The sequence below is a fragment of the Scomber scombrus genome, chromosome 20, assembly GCF_963691925.1.
Source record: "Scomber scombrus chromosome 20, fScoSco1.1, whole genome shotgun sequence".
NCBI classification, from domain to species: Eukaryota; Metazoa; Chordata; class Actinopteri; order Scombriformes; family Scombridae; genus Scomber; species Scomber scombrus.
In genome coordinates this window covers 18,238,726-18,262,661 of record NC_084989.1, presented here as the reverse complement: position 1 = coordinate 18,262,661, position 23,936 = coordinate 18,238,726, and positions in this window count along the sequence as shown.

The following is a 23,936-nucleotide window of genomic DNA, read 5'->3' as shown; positions in this document are numbered from 1 at the left end:
GACAAATAAGTGGGGATCTGGACACAAGAAGTATGTTTGCTTATTACAAGCTGTTGAGAGCAGGAGAAATCAATGCTTGAAGAGAATACTTTTTTTTTTTTCATGTCAGGGCAAACCAAGCCTCCTTTAATACAACGCTGTGGAATGAGCCCCGACTGCACATAGTTATGCAGCAATAAAGCAGAGCTGCTGAGCACAATGGTAGCGAAAACAAAACTAATTACAGTGACAAGTGAGGCAGGCGCCAGGTCTGTCAACAGAGGGGGAGGATGTTACATCTCCCGAAGGCAGGACCCTTAGGGACGGCTGACGGATACTCTAATTTTCTTTTCTGTGAAGAGCTCTGAGGTGGCCGAGGGACGAGGCATGGCAGACAAATTGTCTGTGACGTCTTGATTGAACAAATCATGAACGTTGCGCAAGTTGGCAAAATTGGATTTAGCTGACAGATATAGTCACCTGCCCGAGCAGCACTCTGATGTCTAGCCGTGGACTCACATGTGTAATTAATGAACAGCTCTGCTAATTACTCTTCAGCAGAAAGAAAACAACTGAGGGAGGGTCGTTTAATAACTCTGCTTCTGAAGAGGAGCCACTGTGCTGTGCCTTGGAAACACATTTAGCAAGCCATGTCCTGAGTAATCGCTCAGGACATGATGCTTCATTCACCCCTTAAATTAAAAATATGAATAACTGAGATAATTAATTCTGTGGGTAATTGTGCTTTAAACTAATATTCTTGCAAAAATGTTTTGCTAAACTTTGCCATCATCTGGAAGACCAAATAGACACACAACCCCACATTTCTCTGCATGGGAGTAGTAAAACACAAGCTATTTGACATTTTAGACATATCCTCCCAAATGTATGACCTCACCTCTGAAAGAAAATGTACCCCCAAAAGCTCACAGGTGAACAGCTGGTGTTTCCTCTCAGCTACAATTTCTAACCATCAGACTTGACCTTTAAAATTACCTGGTTCCAAGGACCAAATGTCAAAACCCTTCAACAGACAAAAACCATCCAATACAATAAGTGTCCATTTGTTAAGCTATATCAATTTATACTGTAAATAGCGAATTTCATTAGTGAAAGATGATGTTTCACACATTAAACAGCCAAAAGCCAGATTTCAGTTGAGAAAACAATCTCACTGTGAGATCCATTTAGGAGCTATTCTGAAGCTTTCAATCATTTCAATCAATCATATCACACACTCTTATCATGGACAACATGGAGTGTAAGTCTTTCAAACACTCAGATTTATTTTTTAACAATTTCACAACTTTTGGGAAAACTTGAACTGTTGAAGATCATGTGATTTGATCAAAAGCCCCAGAACAGCTAAGGGCCTTGTTATGAGATCGTTTTGTAAGCAGCTCATCACATTTGAAAAGCTGTTGAACATGTGATGAATTCATATGTTCCCTCTTTGTAGGTAACATGGCTGTAAAAAGGTATAAATATATATATATATATATATATATAGATATTTTCAACATTATATTTTATGAAATTCTGTTTGATTAATGACATTTTACAAAAGAATATTTAGCATATGAAGTTAACCAATCCATTTTTAAATTATAATGATGATATAAAAACGTTATTATCATGTGTACAAATGTGGCAGATATTTCAAGAAATCTGACAAGCCCATTCAGAAAATAAATGCTGTTGCAAAAGTGAGTCATTTTAAGGCTTTTTGCCTACAGACTAGTTATGCTGCTGGGGATAGACTCATCTTCACTTTTGAAATATTGACTGATACATTTGCGGAGGAAACATTTTTCTCAAGCAGATATATTGCATTTTATGGGAGAAGTTTTCAATTATTTAGTCACCCACTGGCGGAAACTTCTGAGTTTGAAGTGATGGAAATCTAATATCTGTATCACATCCATCAGGCCTTGAGGGAAGTTATTCAAACAGAGGATTTGCTTCCAAGAGATGAGCACACACACTCCTCTCACCACGAACACCAAAATTTAATTTGAAAATGGGCAGCAGGATTATTCCCATTATCCTACTCCCAGACACTCATTTTTAAATGACAGACAGAAATATGCAAGTGGCTATAATTATATTGCGAGTGCAGAAAGGTTTTCTCGTCCCTTTATTGTACTGGCTGTGGTTTTTAGACACTGTTATTGGACACTGCATTCTAGTTTAATCAACCAGGCATTAATTTTCATATAAATGCCTCAGAATAACACAAACAGGATTCAGGTCACTATAAGGCTGAAAATCTGTTGCTTTTATAACAAATTTCGAGCAGCAGCAATGACGTGGTGAATACATGTGAGAGTGTGTGCACATGTGTCTCATTTATAGGTGCATTGTCAGAAAAGCTAGGATTGCTCATCACAAACACACTCGCCAGCAACTTTCCTTTAAGGCACACTGTCAGATTGATCAAAGATGCATCCCAGCTGTGCTGATGACTCCTGTAAAGAGCACAGAGTGCTGTGCTTTATTGTTGCTATGCCAACCTCAACAGGGGAGCTATTCAGTAATTGTTCGTGTTTTCACTTGTTTTATTCTATTTTATTACTTAGAGGAAAACTTTTCAGACAGTACAACTACATTTCAAGATCTGTACAAAAGTCATGAAACCCCTCAGGATGTTCCTTTTCTTTTTAAACTCTTTATTTTCATATTTTACCCATCCCCATTGTTGGTACATTTTCTCAGACATGTTTAAACACAAAAAATGAACACCAGTGAAAAATATTTGTTCATTATATTTTGCAGAAATGTTTGCTGTCTTAATTTGACATTCCCCTAGAGTAGAGCAAACATGATAAAATGCCCTCTGATGTGTCCACACAAAAGAGAAAACATACCAAAGTTCTGTAATCGCTGTCGTAGTTATGGGTAAATCAGGATGAAGTGCCCTATAGAGTTCCTCTATATGTGACAGTCTGGAATGACGTGCACTCATAGGTGCTCTTTCAGTAGAGGAAAATGTGATAGTACTCTGTAAAGTACCCCCAAGATGTAGTGCCTATGAGTTTTTGGTGTAATGGGATGGGCTGGAGTTTCTGTATGGTTGCTCATCTAGTGAAAAAAAAGTAGAAAACATTTCTGTTAAGAGAAAAAAATAAGATAAGTCAACTCCAGATACACCAAATGTCCTTAACCAACCACATCTGCTCTTACCCATGTGTGCTGAATGATGAATCCCACTTGATCTCACATTGGAGGCGCGTGGCTGATAGTTTGTTATTAGCTTAGGTAACGCACCCTAAACACTATATGGGCAGGTGTTGTACTGTGTGCAAGTACTCTGGCACATGTCTAGGAAATGGAGAGATTCTAGGAAGCAGAAACAGGCAGCAAGAAGATGAATTTTAGCAGTAAGGAAATTGACACACTGTTAAATAAGCTTTATAACTTAGTATAGTCTTAATCGGGATCATTTAACTAATACTATTTCTTTAGCCCACAAATTGAGTAATTCAGTTATTATAATTACTATAAGATGAAAGTTTATCTGTCAAGGAGTTGACAGATAAACTTGAGGGGTCATGACACGATTAATAAGAGCAGAAAGAAGAAAAAGAGTTTATAGAATTTTTCACTTCACGCTCCAGGGAGTTTTACATCTTTAGGCTTCTAAAAACTACTTTAAGAAGATAACATTAGTCTTTGGTCAAATTGCTCATAGACACTTGCAGCTTGTGTTGAGGGGTTGTGAGTTGGCATTATCTGGCTATAAAGGATCACAAACATACACAAACACACATGCATGTCACTTGCCCTGATGGTCTCCAGTTTAAAACTGTTTAAACCAATGATGCAAGGATCAAAAATAACAGTTGTTGTGTATAATATTATCAAAATTGATAGTAATGATGGCCAAAACCATGGGAATTTTGTTTAAAAGCTGACAGCTATTGAGAGATTTTAATCAAATCTGAAGCAAAAAATCAAGCGCTTGGTTAGGCAGTACTGTATAATCCAGTGCATCACATTTCAAGGTTATACATCAGGAAGAAATGGAACAAAAACACGACTGGGATTCAAACAAAGCAGCTGCAGGAGTTTTGCCACTGAGGACTAACTTGTCAAACAACAAAAGTAGGTCTAAATCTAAATTTGGACTTGTTGGTGGACTTTATTTGTCACTTCATCAGTCTCATAAATTGTGAAGAAGGGAAACTGAAAGAAAAAAAAACAAGACAACAACAACTGCTATGTTTTACAGGAGCTTGTACAAGCCTCCTGTTTCCTCCTCTTTCTTTCAAGTTTGACTTCCTCAGAACAAGGTATGAACAACTTTGCCATGTGATGATGCACAGTGATTTAGCTGAAGCATGCAGAAACGTTAACTGTGATAATGGGACTTTGGTATTACTGACAATACTTTGCTGTCCCTCTCACCCCTCAGCATTACTGTCAAACCCATAATCACAGTAACGAACGCCCTCCCAGGTGCTATAACACGCCGTACTGAAAGCCGTTATCGCTCCACGGTCTTATCATTTCCCAGCAACTCTACCGTGGAATATAAGCCTCTGGGGGAAAAAAATGGACTAATGCAGTAAGGCGAGTTATTATCAAGTGAAATCATTTCCGCCCACTCGGTGAGCATGAGTTGTCAATATGGAGTCTAGAGGAAACATCTATCTTGATGGAGTGACACTGCATGCAAGCTGCTTGGATTCATGTGTGTGTGTGTGTCTAATGTGAAGAAAAGTAATAAGAGTGTGAGTACAGTTCCACCTAATGTTAGGATTCATCATTTTATGGACAGCCACTCAACTGCTCCAACAGGGAATGAGATCCTCATAGCGGCCAAAGTAGGTATTTTGCAATCAAGACACACTTTTTTTAGGTTAGGGAGTGCTGGAGTGGACTGAAGGCTGAAGAGAGATATTACAGCTCGGTACTGCTAGGGGTGAACTGTTGCCTATAGAGTTAAAAGGTATACCCCCATCCCTTTAAGCAAGCACTGATTTGGGGATTTGCAGGTGAAACAATGTGAAAGATTTCATTTACACTTAACCACTTTTTTGGTTAATTGTAAATTCAGCGAAGAAGTAATCTGGGATAGAAAGCTGATCCAACATGCCTTATTGCTAGAAGGCCATAATCTTGAAATTGTGTAAATGCATCTGACTCTGCAAAACACACATGTAATAATAATCTGTATTCATCCCAAGTGTAACTACATCAGCAAGTGATCTGTTGCCATAGCCATGAATTAGCCATGACTTTTCACACCTATCACCTAGGCTTGGGTGGTGTGACAGATTTTAGATGTACCAGGGTATAGAAATCCTGAAGGTATGATTTTCAATACCTTCAAAAATACAGAATCTGAATAAACCTGAAGTATACCAGGAGCATTTGAAAGCATTGTATAATCCCTCCACCATCCATGATGTGGGTTGCAATGGCAGTCTGTATTTATTCTGGTTGATTTAGTAGGAAGTGAAGTCTGCTGAAGAAGTAACTAAAAGTTTAAAGTTTAAAGATAAAATGTTGGGAAGGAATGACAAAATATATACTAAAAAGTAAAAGCTTTTAATTGCCTTTATTATAGTTACAGTCAACAATATATAAATGATGGCAAATATCAGCCAGCAAACATCTACCTTTCATATAATGTAGCCTTAAATGCTTCCAGAATGCAGCTGTCACATCCTTGACTATTTGTCCTGTGCAAGACAGTTTTAATTGTCAGAAATAAAGAGAATTTAATCTGGTTTAGCCATAATTCTGGTCCACTGATTGATAATTATTTTGATTGACGTGCAAAGAAGCCCTAATTGGGAGCTTCTGGAGTTACCAGAGGAATTAGCAGTTGCCTTTGTCCATTTTTCCTTCAGACTCTGATCATTAGGATGTGTGGCAGGTTTGATTGACAGACAGACAGATGAATGGAGTCAAGCCAATTTCACTGGATGTGATGTGTGGAGGCAAAAACACACGTGTACACACATGCTCAGTCTCTAAAAAACCAACCACCCTAAAAGATCTTAAAGTTGTGTATAATGGGGATTAAAAAGATCAATTGCTATTGGGTGATTCTACAAACCCCCAGACACCATGATTAAATTAAAGTTTAATGTCCAGTGCCAGCCTTTTTCAGTCAATCATTGTCAGTAATACCCACATCTAGAGATATCTCCACAACATGAGTTATACACATTCACACATGCATAGAGTAAACTGAAACCTCAAAAAGTAGACTGAGGCATAAAACACTAACACACATTAACACAATCACCCACACATACAGTATACACACAGATCCAACCGTTCATCTGCTGCCTAGGCCATAACCTTTCCAAACCCATTGCACAATTCATTTGATCCACGGTTCCATGAGTCAAAGGCTGCACACTAACCTTTCACAGTGACAGGACCATGGGGGAAATCATGACATAGACGGAGGATCATCTTCTGCTACAGCTCCAGGTTAAAGACACAAAACAATGGCAGAGCAATCCTCACTCTATCTCAGTCTGACCAATACTGTGGTCTTATTTTTCTTTTAAACGAGTGAAAACATTGCCTGAATACAAAGATAAGTGAGGTGTTACAGATATTCCATTGTTGCAATATTATAAGTGTTCTGCTTCATTCAAAGAAGAAAAAAAAGAACAGAAAATGGTTAAAATGATTTCAACCCAAGGGCAGTTTTTCATATTGAAATTAAGTATTTTTATACCCTGAGTATTGTTGTGATAGTTTGTCAAAATGTATCAAGTGGAAGATGTCAATGTAAAGGTTCTCATTTTCTACAATTGATCAGAAGCAAATGGCTTTAAATGACTGTATTCTTACTATGTAATTTTCTCCCTTAAACAGCTACTGTACATTGACTTTATGAAGTTCAGCTTACATCACAAACTGAAGAACTGATACAAGAATAATCACCAAGTCAATCTTGGTGTCTCATGAAAAAAAAACCACTCTGAAATCACTTTAGCATACAGAATGGCAAGTAATTAGCAGACGAGCGTTATCCAATGTTTAAATATATAATAGATCTTGAAGTGATGAAATGGCTTGACCCTTGACTCACTAGAGATAATCATGGAACAAAGAATAGGTAGGAAGCTGAAGAATAGTATGCAAAATAACAGTCATCCAATGTTTTAGCAAGCTTAAGAGCTGTTTTAATGACAGGCTTTTGATGGGCAGGTAATCCACAGAGAAATTCAGGGAGTCTTTTGTACCGACTAAGATGATGATGATGATCTGATGTTGAGGATTATATTCGTGGATGTATGTATGACCCAAGCCACAGTCTTTCCCTAACCCTAACAACATTCTTTTTGCGTCTAAATTTAACCAAACCCTAACCATAGCAATGTGAGACTGAAAAATGTTTTTTTTAATGGTTTTGCAAGTCACTGACAAATGATCCTATAGATAGTGGTGTTAGATCGATTAATGTGTCATTTTTGAGATAAATTACATATTTTGTTGTTTCATTTGTAGAACTTTTACATCTTCACTAGTGTATTAAATATATTTCTGCGAACGTGTTTGGCTGCGTAACATACATTTAAAACAGATTTTACCAACATAGATGTCCACTGACTTTCAAATCAACAAATCAATGCTTATACTTACATAACAAATATCTCACAAACTTACCAAAGTGACCCAAAGCCATACCTTTATTACAGACAATACATACAGCAGATGCGATAACTGTACATATGACAAACATGGGAATCTTCACAAGTCACACTTTTTTCATTTTAAACCTAAATTTCACATGTGATTTGAGTGTTACTAGTGATATAATACAATTTATTTATGTATATATTTTGGGTCTTATAAGACCCAAACTAATATCTATTGTAAAAATTGGATGAATTTCCAGGGATTGACACTTAGAAAATAGTAAAATAACACTGGAAGATGGAGTGCAAAAAATATTTTAGAGATAAATTGAAATTCCAGGGTGTGAAGGTCATAAACCCACGGGATTAAACACACACCACATTGTGTTTGTTGATTGATTTTTTGGTTGTGGCCATTTTTCTTTTGAGAGCACTGACATACTGTGCATTAAAAACACAAAGACCTAAAGGAAATGGTACACTGAACAGTGTTGAAAAGTGAAAATAGTTTTCAGATGCAGTCATACTCTGGAGAGTAAGATTATGAACCCTAGGGCAAAAGTATACATAGATTAATGATGTTTTTGAGGATATTTACAAGATATGTTACATATTATCAATATATGAAGTCCCTATAGTTAATGCTCAAAAACTGTAATTATTTTATTCTTTGCTGCTTTGTCTGCTCGCAATTTTGATAATGATAATGATGGGACACACCTGGGCCTGGTGTGCTCCATCTATAAAACCAGAAGCTACCAGTTCAGATCTCTCTCTTCTCCCTGGCACGCTCCTGCACTGTCTTTTTGGTTGTTTTACTTTGGTCCACCATACAACACCCACACACTACACCTACACTCATCCACTCCCTACATGACTGATTTTATAGACACATCCTACTCATCTGTCAATTTTCGTTAACTTTGATTACTTTGTATTTGATTAAATTTACTTTTTCATTTATTACCCGTGTGACTCCCCTTTTCATTGCCACAGTCTAGAGCCGGCTGTGACACTAGTTTACATTGCTATTCCACTACATTTCAGAGCCACCCATAAAATATGCAGTGTTACTGATAAAACTGTATTGAGCAGTTAAAGTGACACTGCTACCACCCGCAATATTAAAAATCAAACATTTAACATTATTAAACATCAGAATACATCAATAATAATGATACAAATGATTAGAAATATATTCATAAGTATTCATTGTTTAGAATAGCTTAAATGTTATGTTACATACATTTCTGTACTTTTAGTTAAACACATTTATGAAGACAGAAGTTCCAACAGAGTATTTTTACCTTGCTTAATTAAAGTGAGCCTCTCTTTTCCCCCTATGATTAAAACAATGGAGCCTGTAAGCAATAAAACACAGTCTTGGTCATTTCAAAACACTCAGGGGTTTTGCTGTTCCAATTTTACTTCTTCTGATATGACCAGTGGTGCATAGTGGCTAATGTATAGCTTGATTTAGGTAGATTTTGTCAATTGTGGTCATGGTGTCGCAAAAGTCACATAGACTCACTTAAAGCAGATTATCTGCTATTTAAAAATACACCTTATGTTATGTTTTGTTTTTGTTTTGTTCTGGCTTCAAGTTTGGTGAATTAGTGCCTAGTCCTGGGCCTTTTCTTTTCTTTTAGTTGTTTTACTTTAGTACCCAGAACAGGAAATTGGCCATTTTAGTTTTCAGTAGTCAGCCTAATTTTTGCTGAATGGTGTCAATAACCATCTGTGGCAATCAGTCCTTTTGTTTATGCCTTCAAAAGCATCGTCTGTAAGAATCAGTTTAGCACAGAACATAGAACAATATCTGAACAGTATTTTATGAAGTACATTTTATAAAGCCTAATTTCTGTATCATAGCAACGTGTTAGTTTATGCCATGTCTACTGCACCTGAACCATAGGATAGCCTGTAATAAGTATCTACAAAATGCTAATATGTCATTGTCATTTATTGTTCTTATGGACTATTATTATATATCATATAGTCAGAGAAGCTTTTAAGGTTGTTAATAGGTTCTAGCTCTGTATTTCTCTGCCCTAGCAGTAGCATATCCTATAGCTTCTATAGTGCACACTTGAAGCATTATACTACGGATGCATAGTAGCAATGTGGAGTTCATACAGTAGCATATAATTTGATTATGCATCTTGCTTATTGTTTTACTATTTACGTTTTCAGTTTCTCTCCTATTCATACTGTATATATGGATGCCACATAATAAACCACCAGGAGCTCAGATGCTATATAATGGAGTTTGGCTTACTGCTGAATTGTGTACCTATGCTCACATGCAAAGAAAGCAGTACACCATAAATTAAGAGCAGCTCTGTGGAGAAAAACAATATTGTCAATCATTGTGAAATGCAGGTGTTTCCTATTTGGATATTTTATTCATTGAGTTTATATTTTGCCTTTAGAGCAGCTCTGCTTTGTAGAAACATTTATATTCAAAAATCAGTACTTACCAAACAGTTCACATGCAGACTGATTAACATGATTAATTAAGTCGTGCTTAACAAGCATTGGTGATAATTCCCATGAACTGCTTTACTGGTTTCTGTGTGAACTCCAGACCTGGCTGGATTTAGTGTGCTCCCTTATGTACCATGTAACATTAGTAGTGTTAGTAATTAGTAATTAGTTCTTTTTGGCAGTATGAAGCTGGAAACAAGAGTGAATGCTGATAAAAAATGCTATCCTTAGTGTTTGCTCCATCTTAGCAAATCAGTCATGCATTTTCCAATTACAGCCTTACAGTCAGCAGCCGATTCACAATCACCAGAGCAGAAACAAACAAGAAGATATAGAATAAATGATATGACACACAATCACATCTTTAACCAGACCATGACAGAACTAACCAACACGACCTAACTCTTCATAAGAAAAGGGGAAATGGAAATCTTTTAGAAATGTTGTGAGCAGAGTGGGGAAGAAGCAAAAAGATTTGCGGCTACACTATGAGTTGTTGTGATTGATTACATGTGATGTAGAGCAATTAAAAGAAATTAACAATTTGCATTTTAATAACATTATTATCATCAGTTAAATGAATTCATTAGTCTTGATTAGGTTGGTATCAGTATGACAAGTGCAGCTCAATAGAGCGTGATGACACTAATAGAAGGCTGAGGAACGCCACAGAGCTGAGACACATAAGAGAGATAGAAGGTTGTGCTGATGAGGGGCATGTATGGTTGTTGGCGGGGGGTTTATTAGCAAAACGATCTAAAAATCTAAGCAGTACATGACCCAAAAAACCCAAAACAGTGGTGCAAGCTTACATTTGTTTTGTTTGGTATTTCTAGCCCAGACATTTCCCATTGTGGTCTGGCAATTAAGGCTTCATATTTTCCATTAGTAGGACAAAATACCCAAATTACGATTGTTGAAGGCAATTGGATCAGCCACTGATCAAATGTACTTTTCTGTACTTGACCAGACCAACATACTACTTGCTGGGCTTATCTTAAATTTTTCTTCTGGAAAAACTTGAATTTTACCTCGGTAACAAAACCAAAATAAATGTTAATTTGGGTAATGACCAGTGGCGGCTGGTGACAAAAATGTTTGGGGGGGCGCAGTTTGATGGTTGGTGGTCCTAGGGTTAGTGTCAAATAAGCCGTAGCACCACTTCATACCGCAGCAAAAAAATATAAATAAGAAAGAAAAACTAATCTAAAAACAACACAACACACTATAATGTCCCCTGGTTTGTCCCAGTATAGTATCTCAGACCCACAGAGAGAGGAATAAAAAATTATAACCAGACATGATAAAATGCCCATTTCACTCACATCACCTAAAGATACCATCAGTTAAAGCAGAGTTACGAATAACGTAATATGCTTAAAAAGAGACACCACCTATATTTTAGTTATTGTGTCTTCAGTCCTGATTTCACTGTAATCTGTTAGTTGTTGCAATACCTAAAGATGACAATAGATGGCGCATTAAGCACTATACACTGCTGTGATTAGGCATAATTTATTTAACTTATTTTAATAATGAAATGTACCCAAATCAACTGTAATAGTCAAAATTACTTTCATCATTTCTTATCCTGCATTTATGCATTTTAGTTTTTTACACTTCATAGATATGTCTTTTATAAAGTATTTTTTTTAACACTTTACAATATTAATAACAGCAATGCAGCTACTACCTGATCTTTTATATGTCCTGTTGGAGCTGCTGGATGCAGCCACTGACTGAATCTATGTTCCTCTTCTGGAGCTTGGCATAGCGGAGGTCTACATTTGGCCAGATGTGGTGAAACAGCTGCAGAAAGAGCTCAGCAATGCTAAGTCTGCTAAAAACAACTTAGCTCCATGCTATTGTCTCGATGGCTGCAGCTTTCTGTTTGATTTTTTTCAGAGAGATGTTTTAGGTCTCGTTCCCCTGTCATTGTCCACAACGCTTCGGTGCTGACACTTTGAAACAGCAAACAGATTAAGCAATAAAAGGAATAACTCACACTGCATCCAGCTAGCCAGCTCCGTTTATCATTACAGCAGCAGGAGAAACTCTCAGCTCCTCCATCACCTGCTGCTGCTTTATCCTCTTTCTCTCTTCTAGTTAAAGTCTTGTGAAATTAGGTTTTTGTAGAGAAATTACAAAATAATCTTCTTTAATTTCCGCGGCTCCACTTTAACGTCATCTCCTGAACCTACCGTCAGCAGGAGTTTGGGTGACAGCAGCTGACGGGAAGGCGTGAATGACAGCCGGAACTGTCCAATCACAGTAGATTAAAAAACATGAAACAACAACAATTCGCTGCCAATAAAAGTGGGCGTGTCCGGGGCGCACTGAGCTGCGCCCCGTGGGAAACGTGACGCAGGCCAATGAGAGAGCAGCCTCAGGTCATGTGCTTGTCAAAAGTTTGAGGGCTTGCATTGACTTCCATTAGTCCGGCGCCCCACATACAGGAAGTACATATAGAAATTAATAAAATACCATTTGGAATCGATTTATAATGAATGATGACAGGTGCTTAGAGGCTAACAGGGCCATCTTGCTAACAAATACTATTTATTTCATAATTATTTAGCATTTTCTAATTCATTTATGTTTAATATGTTTAAGTAGATTTTGGCCAGATATTTGATGGGGGCGGCGCCCCAGCGCCCCGCATTGACCGGCCGCCACTGGTAATGACAGCATTTAGCATTCATAAGCAGTATATTAACATGTGTAAATGGTTACAACACACTATGATGTAGTTGTTAACATCTATAAGGGCATTCTAAGTGTTGATTAATGTATTTCTCATTCGTTAAAAGTTGCTGAAACATGTGGTTGTAACTGCAAATGAATGGAAATTTGCAGCTAATATCTTGCCCTCAATCCTCAATGTATCCTTAATCTGTGGATCTGCAACAACATGTCCCATCTGCACTTTATAATTAGTACAATTACTTACCACAGCTCTGATGACTTCAATTCGCATACTGTACATGTTCGCTGTATGGCTTAACAAGCAACGCGTTCTAATGGGAGATGGTGATTACTGCTTCTACGCACCAGCTCTCTCTCATGCCCTTCCTCTCTCTGTCAAAACACAGAATTTCTACACAGCCATAGTTTGATGGCAGCACTTCAGCTGAGGACAACGTTTATTTATGTAAAGCTTTGACTACAGCTTGGGTGTTTCCCCCAGGGCTCAAAGGTCAGGTAATTAATTAAGTCAAAGGGAAGGCTACGCTAATTCTCTTTACTGATTATCATCAATTAATTAATGGTTACATGGTGAGATAACAGTATTCTCTGTATGGAGTAATAACCCAATGATTCAGCCACAGCTTGGAACAGCTGAAAATACAATTCTTACCCCTTAGAACTGTATAAACAGTCCAATCTGTCTGGGCTGCAGTATGGTGTGGGGAGCCTGCATTAGTGATTCTGTGTGTATAAGTCTGTTTTGCATGTATCACCACACAAACAAGTTTAGTTTAAAAGACATGTAATTGACTGTTAACCCAACCCCTCCCCCAAACAGCAATTGTCCAATCAATGCTTATGCCACATTCATGCTATGTTGGATGTATGGGAAGGATATTACATTATAGCCATGAAATGTGGTTAATTACAATGAATGATGAACTTTGGCTGATATGAAGCATCAATGTTTGCTTGATTTTCAGTTACTTCTGCATTATTATGCCCAGACATAGCAGAGTTTACCACAAACAAAAAAGGACGTTATTACAGTTGTAATTATGATTTTGAGGTTAACCTGAACATTATTTATGTAGAAACTTATAATTATGATAACCCAGACATGAATGTGGCATTAACAACTCTAACGAGGCACGACAATAAGATTGATACTCAGTATTTACAGAGCTTGGAGGTTTTTTTGTTTCATCTCGTTTTTCCAACACCAAAAACACAAGCACAAACATGTAAGTGTGTAGCTTAATATAGTTTAGCCTGCAGCAACACTAGCCAACATAACCTGAGACAGCATTACATTTGCAAAACTCATCCTCAATACCTTCTCCTTTTGTTTTTAGTTGGAAGTGAAAACAAACTGAATATATAAAGCATGCAAGCCAAGCCACACCAAGATAATCAGATTTTTACACATTTCCTTAAAATACTATGATAAGGATGCTGACTGTTTGCCTCTGACATGCAGCTTTAGCTGTAGGTTTTTAGCACAGTATTATGTACAGTATGTAGCCATCATTTTTTATGTAAAGCCCCATTTACAGAATAGTCATTTTTAAATGATTCAGCTGAAAAACTTAAAAAGCCAATCAACTCGCTGTCTAGAAACTGAAATTGAGAACCAGTTTCTTTAATTACAAAAAAATCTGATGAGTCAATTTACCATAGTTATCATTGTAAGCTGCATACAGTAGGTGACTGAGAATGGAAAGCTTGAGAGGCATCAGTAAATACAGGCAGGGCTAGCTTATTATAGTCATACATTCTTTGAGCTGATAAACAACAGCATCATTTGTTGTTTATCTTCTATTTTATCATAAATTATACAGTGTAAGAAGGTCAACTGTAAGTATGTAAACAAACAATATGTGAAAATCTATTATATGTTGCTCTTTTGAAGCCATGACTTCTCTAGATCTATGTCAGAAAAAGACATTGGAAGGAAATTAAGGAACAGACAGTGTAGCAAGATCTTGGTGGAGAGATATCACAGACAATTGAATACATTAAATGCACACAGAACGACTTCATTCTGTTTGAAAATGTCCCGGTATGGATTTATGAATTTATCTTTATGACATTTCTCTCTGCTTTACAAAGGCTGATCTGACACTGAGCAGGTCTGAAAAGTCACTGCCAAGTACTGGTTGAATGGAATGGACTTAAATGTTCATGTTCTGTACCATCACCACGAACGTGTGTGAATCTATGGGGTGTGCTATATGTCTGCACGTCCTTGTGGAAGTGTGTATGTGTGGGTGCTTTAGTGCTTGTATCTGCCGTTGACTGCGTGGGTGAATGGATATGTGATGTGTATCCGTAGTGACTGTGTATGCTGAGAGGTCTTCCTCTAAAAGGCTCGCCTGCACAGGAAGAAGTACAAGACTGGGAATACCTTTCTTCTAAGATCAATGAAAAGCTTAACCAAGTATTTCTCAGTGTGCTCCTGGGGGAGTCTCGGCAACCATACGCATTCGTAAATCCACCACTGCAGGAACCAGACCCGCTTTAAAATCCCCAAACTTCCTCTTAAGTAGCAGAATTGATATACAGCGGTGAGATTTCCATTCATTTGTGGGGTCATTTATGTCATTATTGCCATTCCAGTGCGGGTGAGGGTGAGGCGGTTGCTCCAAAGTAAATGGATTTCACAGGCTCGAGGAAATTGAATGGATATATTCTGTGAAATGTTTGAGACAGGAGGAAATATCGGGCTAAATTGAGCTAAAATTTTCTCCAGGGCTCTGTTGTGTTTGGATTTGTTGTGCTAGGGAGAAAGTTTTATAACAATGAATATATTTTACCTATAATGAAGCCAACCCCAAAAGTATTATCTGTGTTACGTTTATATGACACCTACTTCTGCTAATCCAGCAGCACAAGTCAGAGCTGAACCACACAGCTCAGCAAAAACACAGCTTTTCACAGGTTTGTTTTATTCTGGCAGGTTATAATTTGGATGAGTGAATTAGACCCAAGAGCTGACAGGTGCTCTTAATGCACTGCTAATGGTGAAGCAGAGTGCCAGTTTGCAATTTTCTCTCACTGACTGATGACTGGATTCCTCTTCCCGGCTGAGTGTCCTCAGGTATTTCAAATGATGATTCCTCTTTTTTGGAGATACTTATAACAAACTTGTGGAGGAGTAGGAAGACTAAGCTTCTGTCATGACACTTGTTGGAATCCTCCGTGTCTAAATGTACCTTTAATGAGATCTGGTTCTCTTTCTCGCCTTGACAGCCCACCGATAATCTGGTTATTTCAAACTTATCCCTAAACCCCCGCACGCCACAAATTAAAGACCTTTTCTTTTCACGAGAGTCTGCTAAATTCAACTGGCTGTCGAATACGTCTCATAGGCTAGCAGAAGATGTTCGAGGATTTTTTAATGGTGTTCAGTTAGAAGCCAAGAGTATATTGCGACACATATGTAACTGATGATGCTTTGATATGCTTTAATTACCTTGTGGATTGAACTGTTTTTAATAATGTCCCAGTATGGCGTGTCTTTCAAGAGAATTCCCAGAAAGATTCAATAAGTGTACAATAATTATGATGAATGGCATGTTAACTCTGTTTGACTTGATTTGGCCACCCTCAGGAGGAGGCAAGCTAACCTCAGTGGAGTTTACAAGAGTTTGTATACAATGACAAAGAACTGAATGAAAGAAAAAGTTAGATAAAAAAAAGTACTTTAGGACTCCTGGAAGTACAAAATGATGTCTTTATTCTTAATCCATAAGCGACAAGCACAGCCAATTAGGCAATGATTTAAAGGAGGAACTTCTTGACCCTTAAGACAGTTCATAATCACGGCAAAATCATTAATGGGTGTGTGAAGCAAAGTAGATAGATAACAAGCTCTGATTCCTCTCCCATTATGGCTGGCCTGAGTCCCAGCAGCGGGCCCTCATGCACAGACTGCTTCACAGGCTTTAGAGGCCGAGGGTGACTTTGAAAGAGTGCTCAACAAAGCCTTTGCCTTTACATGCAGGGGAGCGCGCCTTCGGTTGTGCACCAAAAGTGCAATTTATAATCTGTCTGACAACTTCTCCCCAGCCTGTGCAAAAAAGCATCAGTCATAGCGGCCGCGCTTTGCATATTGCGAGTCAAAAGCGTTTAATGGTGAGATGTAACTTCCCTCTCTTCCCATTGATCATGTGGCAGGCTGCGACTCCCATGAGCTGTGCGCATTAAGGCCAGTGACAAGCGGAAAACATTACAAATGAGCTTTAGCAAATTTGCAAGGCAGTGTCACCTCTTTGATGTATAGATAAGTGGATGCCGGCTTCTTTCTCTCTTTCCGTTAGTCCGCTTCACTCTCTCCAGTTAGTTCTCCCCGTTTCCATCTATCTCCACCTCTCTGTCTGCCACCCTTCTTCTTCTTCTTCCTCTCCCGCTTTTGGATTAAACAAAACCGATGCCTGTGAAAAGTCCCTGTGATGAACGCGTCGTCGTTCTGATGAGGCTGAGGGTGAGCGTGTCATAAATCTTGCCCTCGAGAGCGAAGCGGTGGGGGGAAATTGTACTATGATAAATATTGAGAGGTGGAATGAGCAATAGTTTTGTCACAATGCGGAGGCATCCACATCCCCCTCACCATGAAATGTGGCTTTGTGATTGGGCCCGGGCAGGGACTGAGCAGAGAGTTGTAATTTAGGCAGCTACAGCCGAGAAGGCTTTTTGAAGCCACATTTTGAAGCCGCATCCGTGATCCAAAAGCAAGTGATAAATTGTTATCCATGCTGCGGATCTTCTCCTTTCCTCACTGCTCTGCCAGACTTGGGAGACACGTAATTGAGAGAGAACATGCAAACAAAGCTAATGATTTTCCTCCCACTTTACATTTCTTTCCCTGAGGCTCTTGTCTGCTGAGCAATGCTCATACATCTTTCACTAAGTATAGCTCAGTGTCTCCTGACCCCCCTCACTCACTGCAAGGCAGAGAGAGTTAAAATGTCTACTTTTCTCTGACAAAAATAGAAGACAGTGTCTTTCAACTGATGATCTCATACTGTCTGGGACCTTTTTGCTGTGGATGAGTTTGGTGCTGTGAACACCCAGGGGGATTTTCCCTCAGAGAAAAGAATATTTATTGTCAGTGAGAGGACAAAACATTAATGTAAATATAACTAGTGAGTAAAATGTGGGGCACAAGGGTTGATGTATATCAACAGATTCCCATATTATGGGTCCTGATGTTGCCTTTCACATAATAGCTATTTGATGGATTACTAATAAGTATTAGGTGTGACTCAAAATCAAAAAATAGAGTCACAAACAGATCTGAGGAGAGAAATAGGCCATGATGATGCAGAGTCATGCTTCTTTTTCTATCTAAAAAAACAGGAATATCAAAAGATGGTGAGTCATTCCCTTGTATTAAATTACACATATTGTATATGCAGGGCTCATGCTCAGTGGATTGTTCCCATATTTGAATCTTGTACAGAATAGCAGAACTCTTGAGATCAACTCTGTGGCCAATAAATCCTCAAATTTCCTCCCAGCTCATTGCAGATGGTTTGGAGGTCAACCCGACACAATACAACACAGTTTACAGCTGTGTTTTGTGGGGTCTGTGGTGCTATAGCTACATCAGGGAATGTACTATTCAAAATCAATGGCACAACCAAGCAGCAAATACCATGGCTTGAATCTGAAGCCACAGCAGAAGTACCTTAAAGTGAAATGCTACTGATGGCTGCTAGATGCTGCCATCCAGTTGACCCATGCCCCCAGCTATTCACGTATGGGGCCGTTTCTTGACACTCTGCCAGTTAGCTGTGGGATGACAGCAGAATTTTTCTGAGCACAACCTTTCTTTAATTCCTAAGAAAGAGTGTTTTTCCACACAATCCCTCTCATCTCTCCCAGTGGGGTGACAGAATTGAGGCTAGCCAGACTAAACACTGGTGTTTTCAATCTCCTGAGAGAACATTGCTGACATGATAAGTAAAACTCACAACAGGATGTGAAAACAACTAATGACCCTTGGGTCATATGAACTGAAGAATACAAGTCTAGAGAAATACACAGTAACATGGAGAGACACTCACTCTGGGTTTTGCTGTCATAAATCTAACGCTTGGTCCACACTGGATACTTCTGCCTCAGTGTGTGTGTGTGTGTGTGTGTGTGTGTATGTGTGTGTGTGTCTGAACTGCTGCGGCTCACATGCTTGCAGTATAGGTAGTGTTGAAGCTGTGATGCTGCTGCTCCCAGCTCTATCTTTCTACATAGAATTCATCATTTCATTATACATTTCATTTATATTTAGTTTAGACAGAATAAGGTTAAACAGCATGTGGTCAATTGTGAAAAATAAAGACTTTCTTTTTCTGACAGATATGGGGCTGGTTCGGGCTACTTTGTGTCAGCCACATACAATCCTCGCACAAGACAGGTTTTTTATTGGTTATATTGATTATTCGATGAGTTAAACCCTTGCTGTCACTGCTTGAAGTGAATAAAATCTCTCCAGACGAAACCCCGTTCCTCAAACGAGCCCAACACACAGAAAACAGCATCAAATCTCCATCTGGAAGCAGGTAAAACAACAGGCAGGAGTCCCGTTTCCGTTCCCGAAAGCAAGGAGTACAAAAAAAAAAGCTCTGTGTGTCACTGAGTCTCAGTGCTGGAGTTCCCCACCAGAGAGGCTCCCTGCCCTGCCCTGCATCACACCGGCTGATCCACAGTGGTGACATTTACTGTCTGTGACATATCTCACAGATATAGACATTGAAACTGTAGGGAAAGATATAATGTGGCAGGTAATTTGTAAATATGACTATTAACAGATAATATTCACTGTCAATTTTTGCTGAGAACCACAGAAAAAATAGGTGAAAACCCGACATGATTGTGTCAAATTTATTGTCTTATAGAAGTTGATGGCTTCTATCACTATCGCCAACACAGTTACTCATTTATCATCATTTAAATCTCTTTTTTCATTTGCTTGGTTGTTTTCTTCATCATGTATTCTTTATACGCTTAGCTATAAATACATCTCTGCATTTATAAGTGAGAACTTACAGTTATAAGACTAATTAGCCGTATTTGTTTTTCTTCTAAGGGAGGTTCTGCCCTTATCAATGAGTGACAGATTTAATTTCTAATCAGTGAGTGACAGATTTAATTTCTAAAGTAGTGTTACTCCTACACAATATTATCTTTACGTTCCTGATCCAGCCATTAGGCACAGCTATAGGCCTTTATTTCACACACAGACGCTTTTTGTGAACATTTCTTTTTGTCAGCAGTTTCAATCATACAACTGCAGCAGTTGTGCGCTTCACAAGGTTTCAGCTGGCAGAACTTGAACTGTGTGGCACATTATATAAAAGGTTTTATCTTAGCTGAACTCTTTGGTGAGATGATATAAATTTCCCTTTTTTCCCCCTGAGCATTACAGGTACCTACAAATGATTTTATGAATCGATTTTGATTCGTGAAGGCACGGTTAAATTCCAAACACTTTCACAAAAAAACACAATTTGTGTGAAAGTCTAATTATTAAATCAAAGGCCAGTTGTTCCAGGAAATATGTCTTTTTTCCATTTCTGTAATCCCATTTCAAAATTCAGTGTTACTTAATAACAAATCATGAGATTCTGGATAATGTTACAAACGTAGTCCCATTTGTTAGTTTGTTATGTTAGACAGCTCTAAATATTACAGTACTTATGAGTATATTTTTACTAACCAATCAGCAGTGAATGACATATCCGTTCGGCCTAAATACTACATTCAGACCAAAATCAGCCCTATGTTAAAACACAAAGGGGCTGCATTAGTGGGGGCATGTTGGTACAAGTGAGACAATGAAACACCATACATCAAGTTGAGTTGCAGCTTGTTAAAAGGTTTATCAGATGCCAAAAATGCAGCGTGTTTTTAATGCTGACAGACAAGATTTTACAATGACAGACACATATTTTTGACAAATCACACAGTATGGTGTATGGTGTTATATCAATGTTGATCATTTATCCTATTCTATCTGCTGGTGACTTGCTTCATCCAACCTTGGTGAGTTCATGTAGTATGGAGTACCAGTGGCACGAAAAATTACAAGTTGTTCCTTGAGTTTTTAAATATATTTTCTTTTTGCACAAGGAGTATTCATACATACAAAAGTAAAAGAAACCATTCAATGCAATAATAATACATCTTCAATAATAATACATCATAAAACCTTGGTAATTGATACCGCACATGCCTCATAATGGTGGCGCACCTGGTTCAATTCCAGTAAGGGACCGGTAGAAAGTCTGCTTGTGTGTATCCCAGAGATGAGTGCTTAATTAGAAAAATCTAAAATCATTGTGGTGCTTTGTAAACATTTTTTTTCTTCTCTCAGTATTGATTTAACTTGCTTATAAAATGGTACATTTATAACATTGATTACACTGAGGCAAAATGTTAATGAATGAATTTTAAAAGGATCATGCATCCCCTTTTTTTTCTTGAGATTAAAAGTGGCATGTTTATGAAGTAATGTGGGTGCATCCTTTAATTCAAGCGTTTTGTTTCAACAGATGTGCTCCATTCACCTCTGCAGAGCAGCGTGTTATATCTGGTCTAACTCATTCTTACACAAACTCATAAATGTTTGCATGTGTATTCGCTCGCGCAAACATCCCCACTCTCCTTGCATCAGTACACAGGCTCAAACACACACGCACATCAGTCAGTCAACATGTGAACTTCCACACACATGCACAAGCAAACATGCATCAGTAATTAAATGCATATCAGTGCATGATCTCTGGTATTTACCTGTGCATTCTGTCCTTGTCATAAAGCTACTCAAGTGTGTGCAAAACACAGTCTCATTGTAAATATTAACAGTACTTAACAGGATGGAAAGCAATTACATTGAGTCTGAAATCAACTATAATGACCAGTGAGACAAATGAGGACATCACAAGGATACTTCTAATAAAGACTTAATGACCTGTTTTGGCTGTAACAAGCATATTTTCTCAAAAGGACTGGCTTTGTTGGCATACTCAGGAGAACAGATAGCTGGACAATTCCTCGCAGCGACTGCACCGCATCTCCTGAGCACAGCACTTACTCCAGTCTTTTACTTTGCACTGCAGCAATCATACAGCTAGACGTGCTGGATTTGACCTGACAAAGGAGTCTTATTACCCTTCCATAATTGGAAACACCTCGCAAGGAGGGGGCGCAACATCATGATTCCATTTACAATATTTACAACTCAATAAACATTTCGTTTCATCCTCTGTCCTTCATGCCTGTGAATTTCAGATAACACAGAGGTTAAAGAGAACACTAAATATAAATTGGCTCAAAGCAGAGCATATGGAAGTGAGGACTGAAGGATCCCTTTGAGATTGCCACTGCTTTACCTTCGCATTACTGGCAAATGATATTGGGTGTGAGGCTTGAATTAGCACTGAAATCAGGCGTGGGATACAATCAGGCTTTTGAGGGTCTTGGAGCTCCTGTAAACTTGTTGGAATTGCTGATTGCTGACTGACTCAGGAATGAATTGAACATGGGCCATGTGTTTAATGCATGTTATCCTATGAGGACGGATGTCACTCGCTTCTCTCAGTTAGAAATGAAGCACATTTTACTGTGGTGCTATGGGAGTTTACCAAAGCAAAATGGCACTTCACTTAAGTACAAATACATCAAAATTGTATACACAGTACTTTACAAAACTGGTAGCTGCAATAATATGTATTTCCAGCAATGTAAAAATCCACAGTAAGGTTTTAAAACAATGGTGGCTCTATATAGTCATATTTTGCATCCACATTGTTTTATATAATATTCATACTGTTTCAGAGTGTGTCAATGTCATATTATGCCAGGATACTGCATGTATGCCAACATTTTAACTATTTTTTAAAAATGATAAGCCCCTTGTGTTTTCTTAAAACTCAATTAAAATTGGAATAAATACTGCAACATCAGCTCACTGGTCCACTGCTGAGAGCAATGCGTATGTCTCAATGACTACATACATGAGGTGAAACCGTTGTTGGAGGTTAAACGATCAGATTTAATGTATGACTAGATCGATTTTATTGTTTAAAGTGTCCTTGTAGGCACGTCAACCTAACATCTATATGTTCCCAGGAAACACTCCTCTCTGCTTTTAGTCACTGGTGAAAACATTCTGTCGATTAATTCTGAAAAACACTGAGCATGATAAGGTGATTGAAGTACTTTAATATTTATAAAAAATGAACCATCTGCTGTTGAAGCGCCGCCAGATAAGACAACATGCACACACATCCACACACACACACGCACGCACGCACGCACGCATGCACTCACACACTCACACACACACACGCACGCACACGCACGCACGCACACACACACACACACACACACACACACACACACACACACACACACACACACACACACACACACACACACACACACACACACACACACACACACACACACACACACACACAGTCTTTCTTGGTTGTAATCCTGTGTCTACAGTGAACTCCCAGTGAGGGCCTGGAGGGGTACTAACAGACCTGCTGCTTAGATCTACAGTGTATTAGCCTTGATGAGGATGCAGCGGTGTGCAGAAATGAGGGGCTTCTGCTGTGTAGGTTGTACACTACATTAGCATCTGCTAGGCCATACGATAGGAGATAAATCTGCAACAGGCGTGATGCATCTTCATTAAAGTCACCACTTACCACCTCACAGTAAAACTGCCAAACTGTCTCTGTGTCCAGATGCTACATTTAAGCTTTGTTTTTTTGGTTTGTTTTTTTAGGGTGGAAAAAGGCGAGGTCGAACATGGATGAGTGAGAACGACTCCATTTGGGAGAGTGTTTCGTGCCACTGCCAGGTAGATTTAGACATCAATCTTGGTTAAACAATTATATACTAAGATGGTAATTTACACAGAGCTTAATGGCAGCAGTGAACAACTCGAGAAGAGGGTCCCTATCCTGCAGCTGTGATGCATTAGTAAACAGTTTGGACAATTCCTTTTTCAATATTACTCTGTCCAACTAAATTAGTGCACTGTGGTTGGAAAAGGAGTCTTTCTTTTGCAGTGGAAGATCATTCTCTGGACAGCTGGGAGCAGAACAAAATTGGACTTTTCTGACAGCAGTTTTAAATGAAAATGCAAAATCAAAT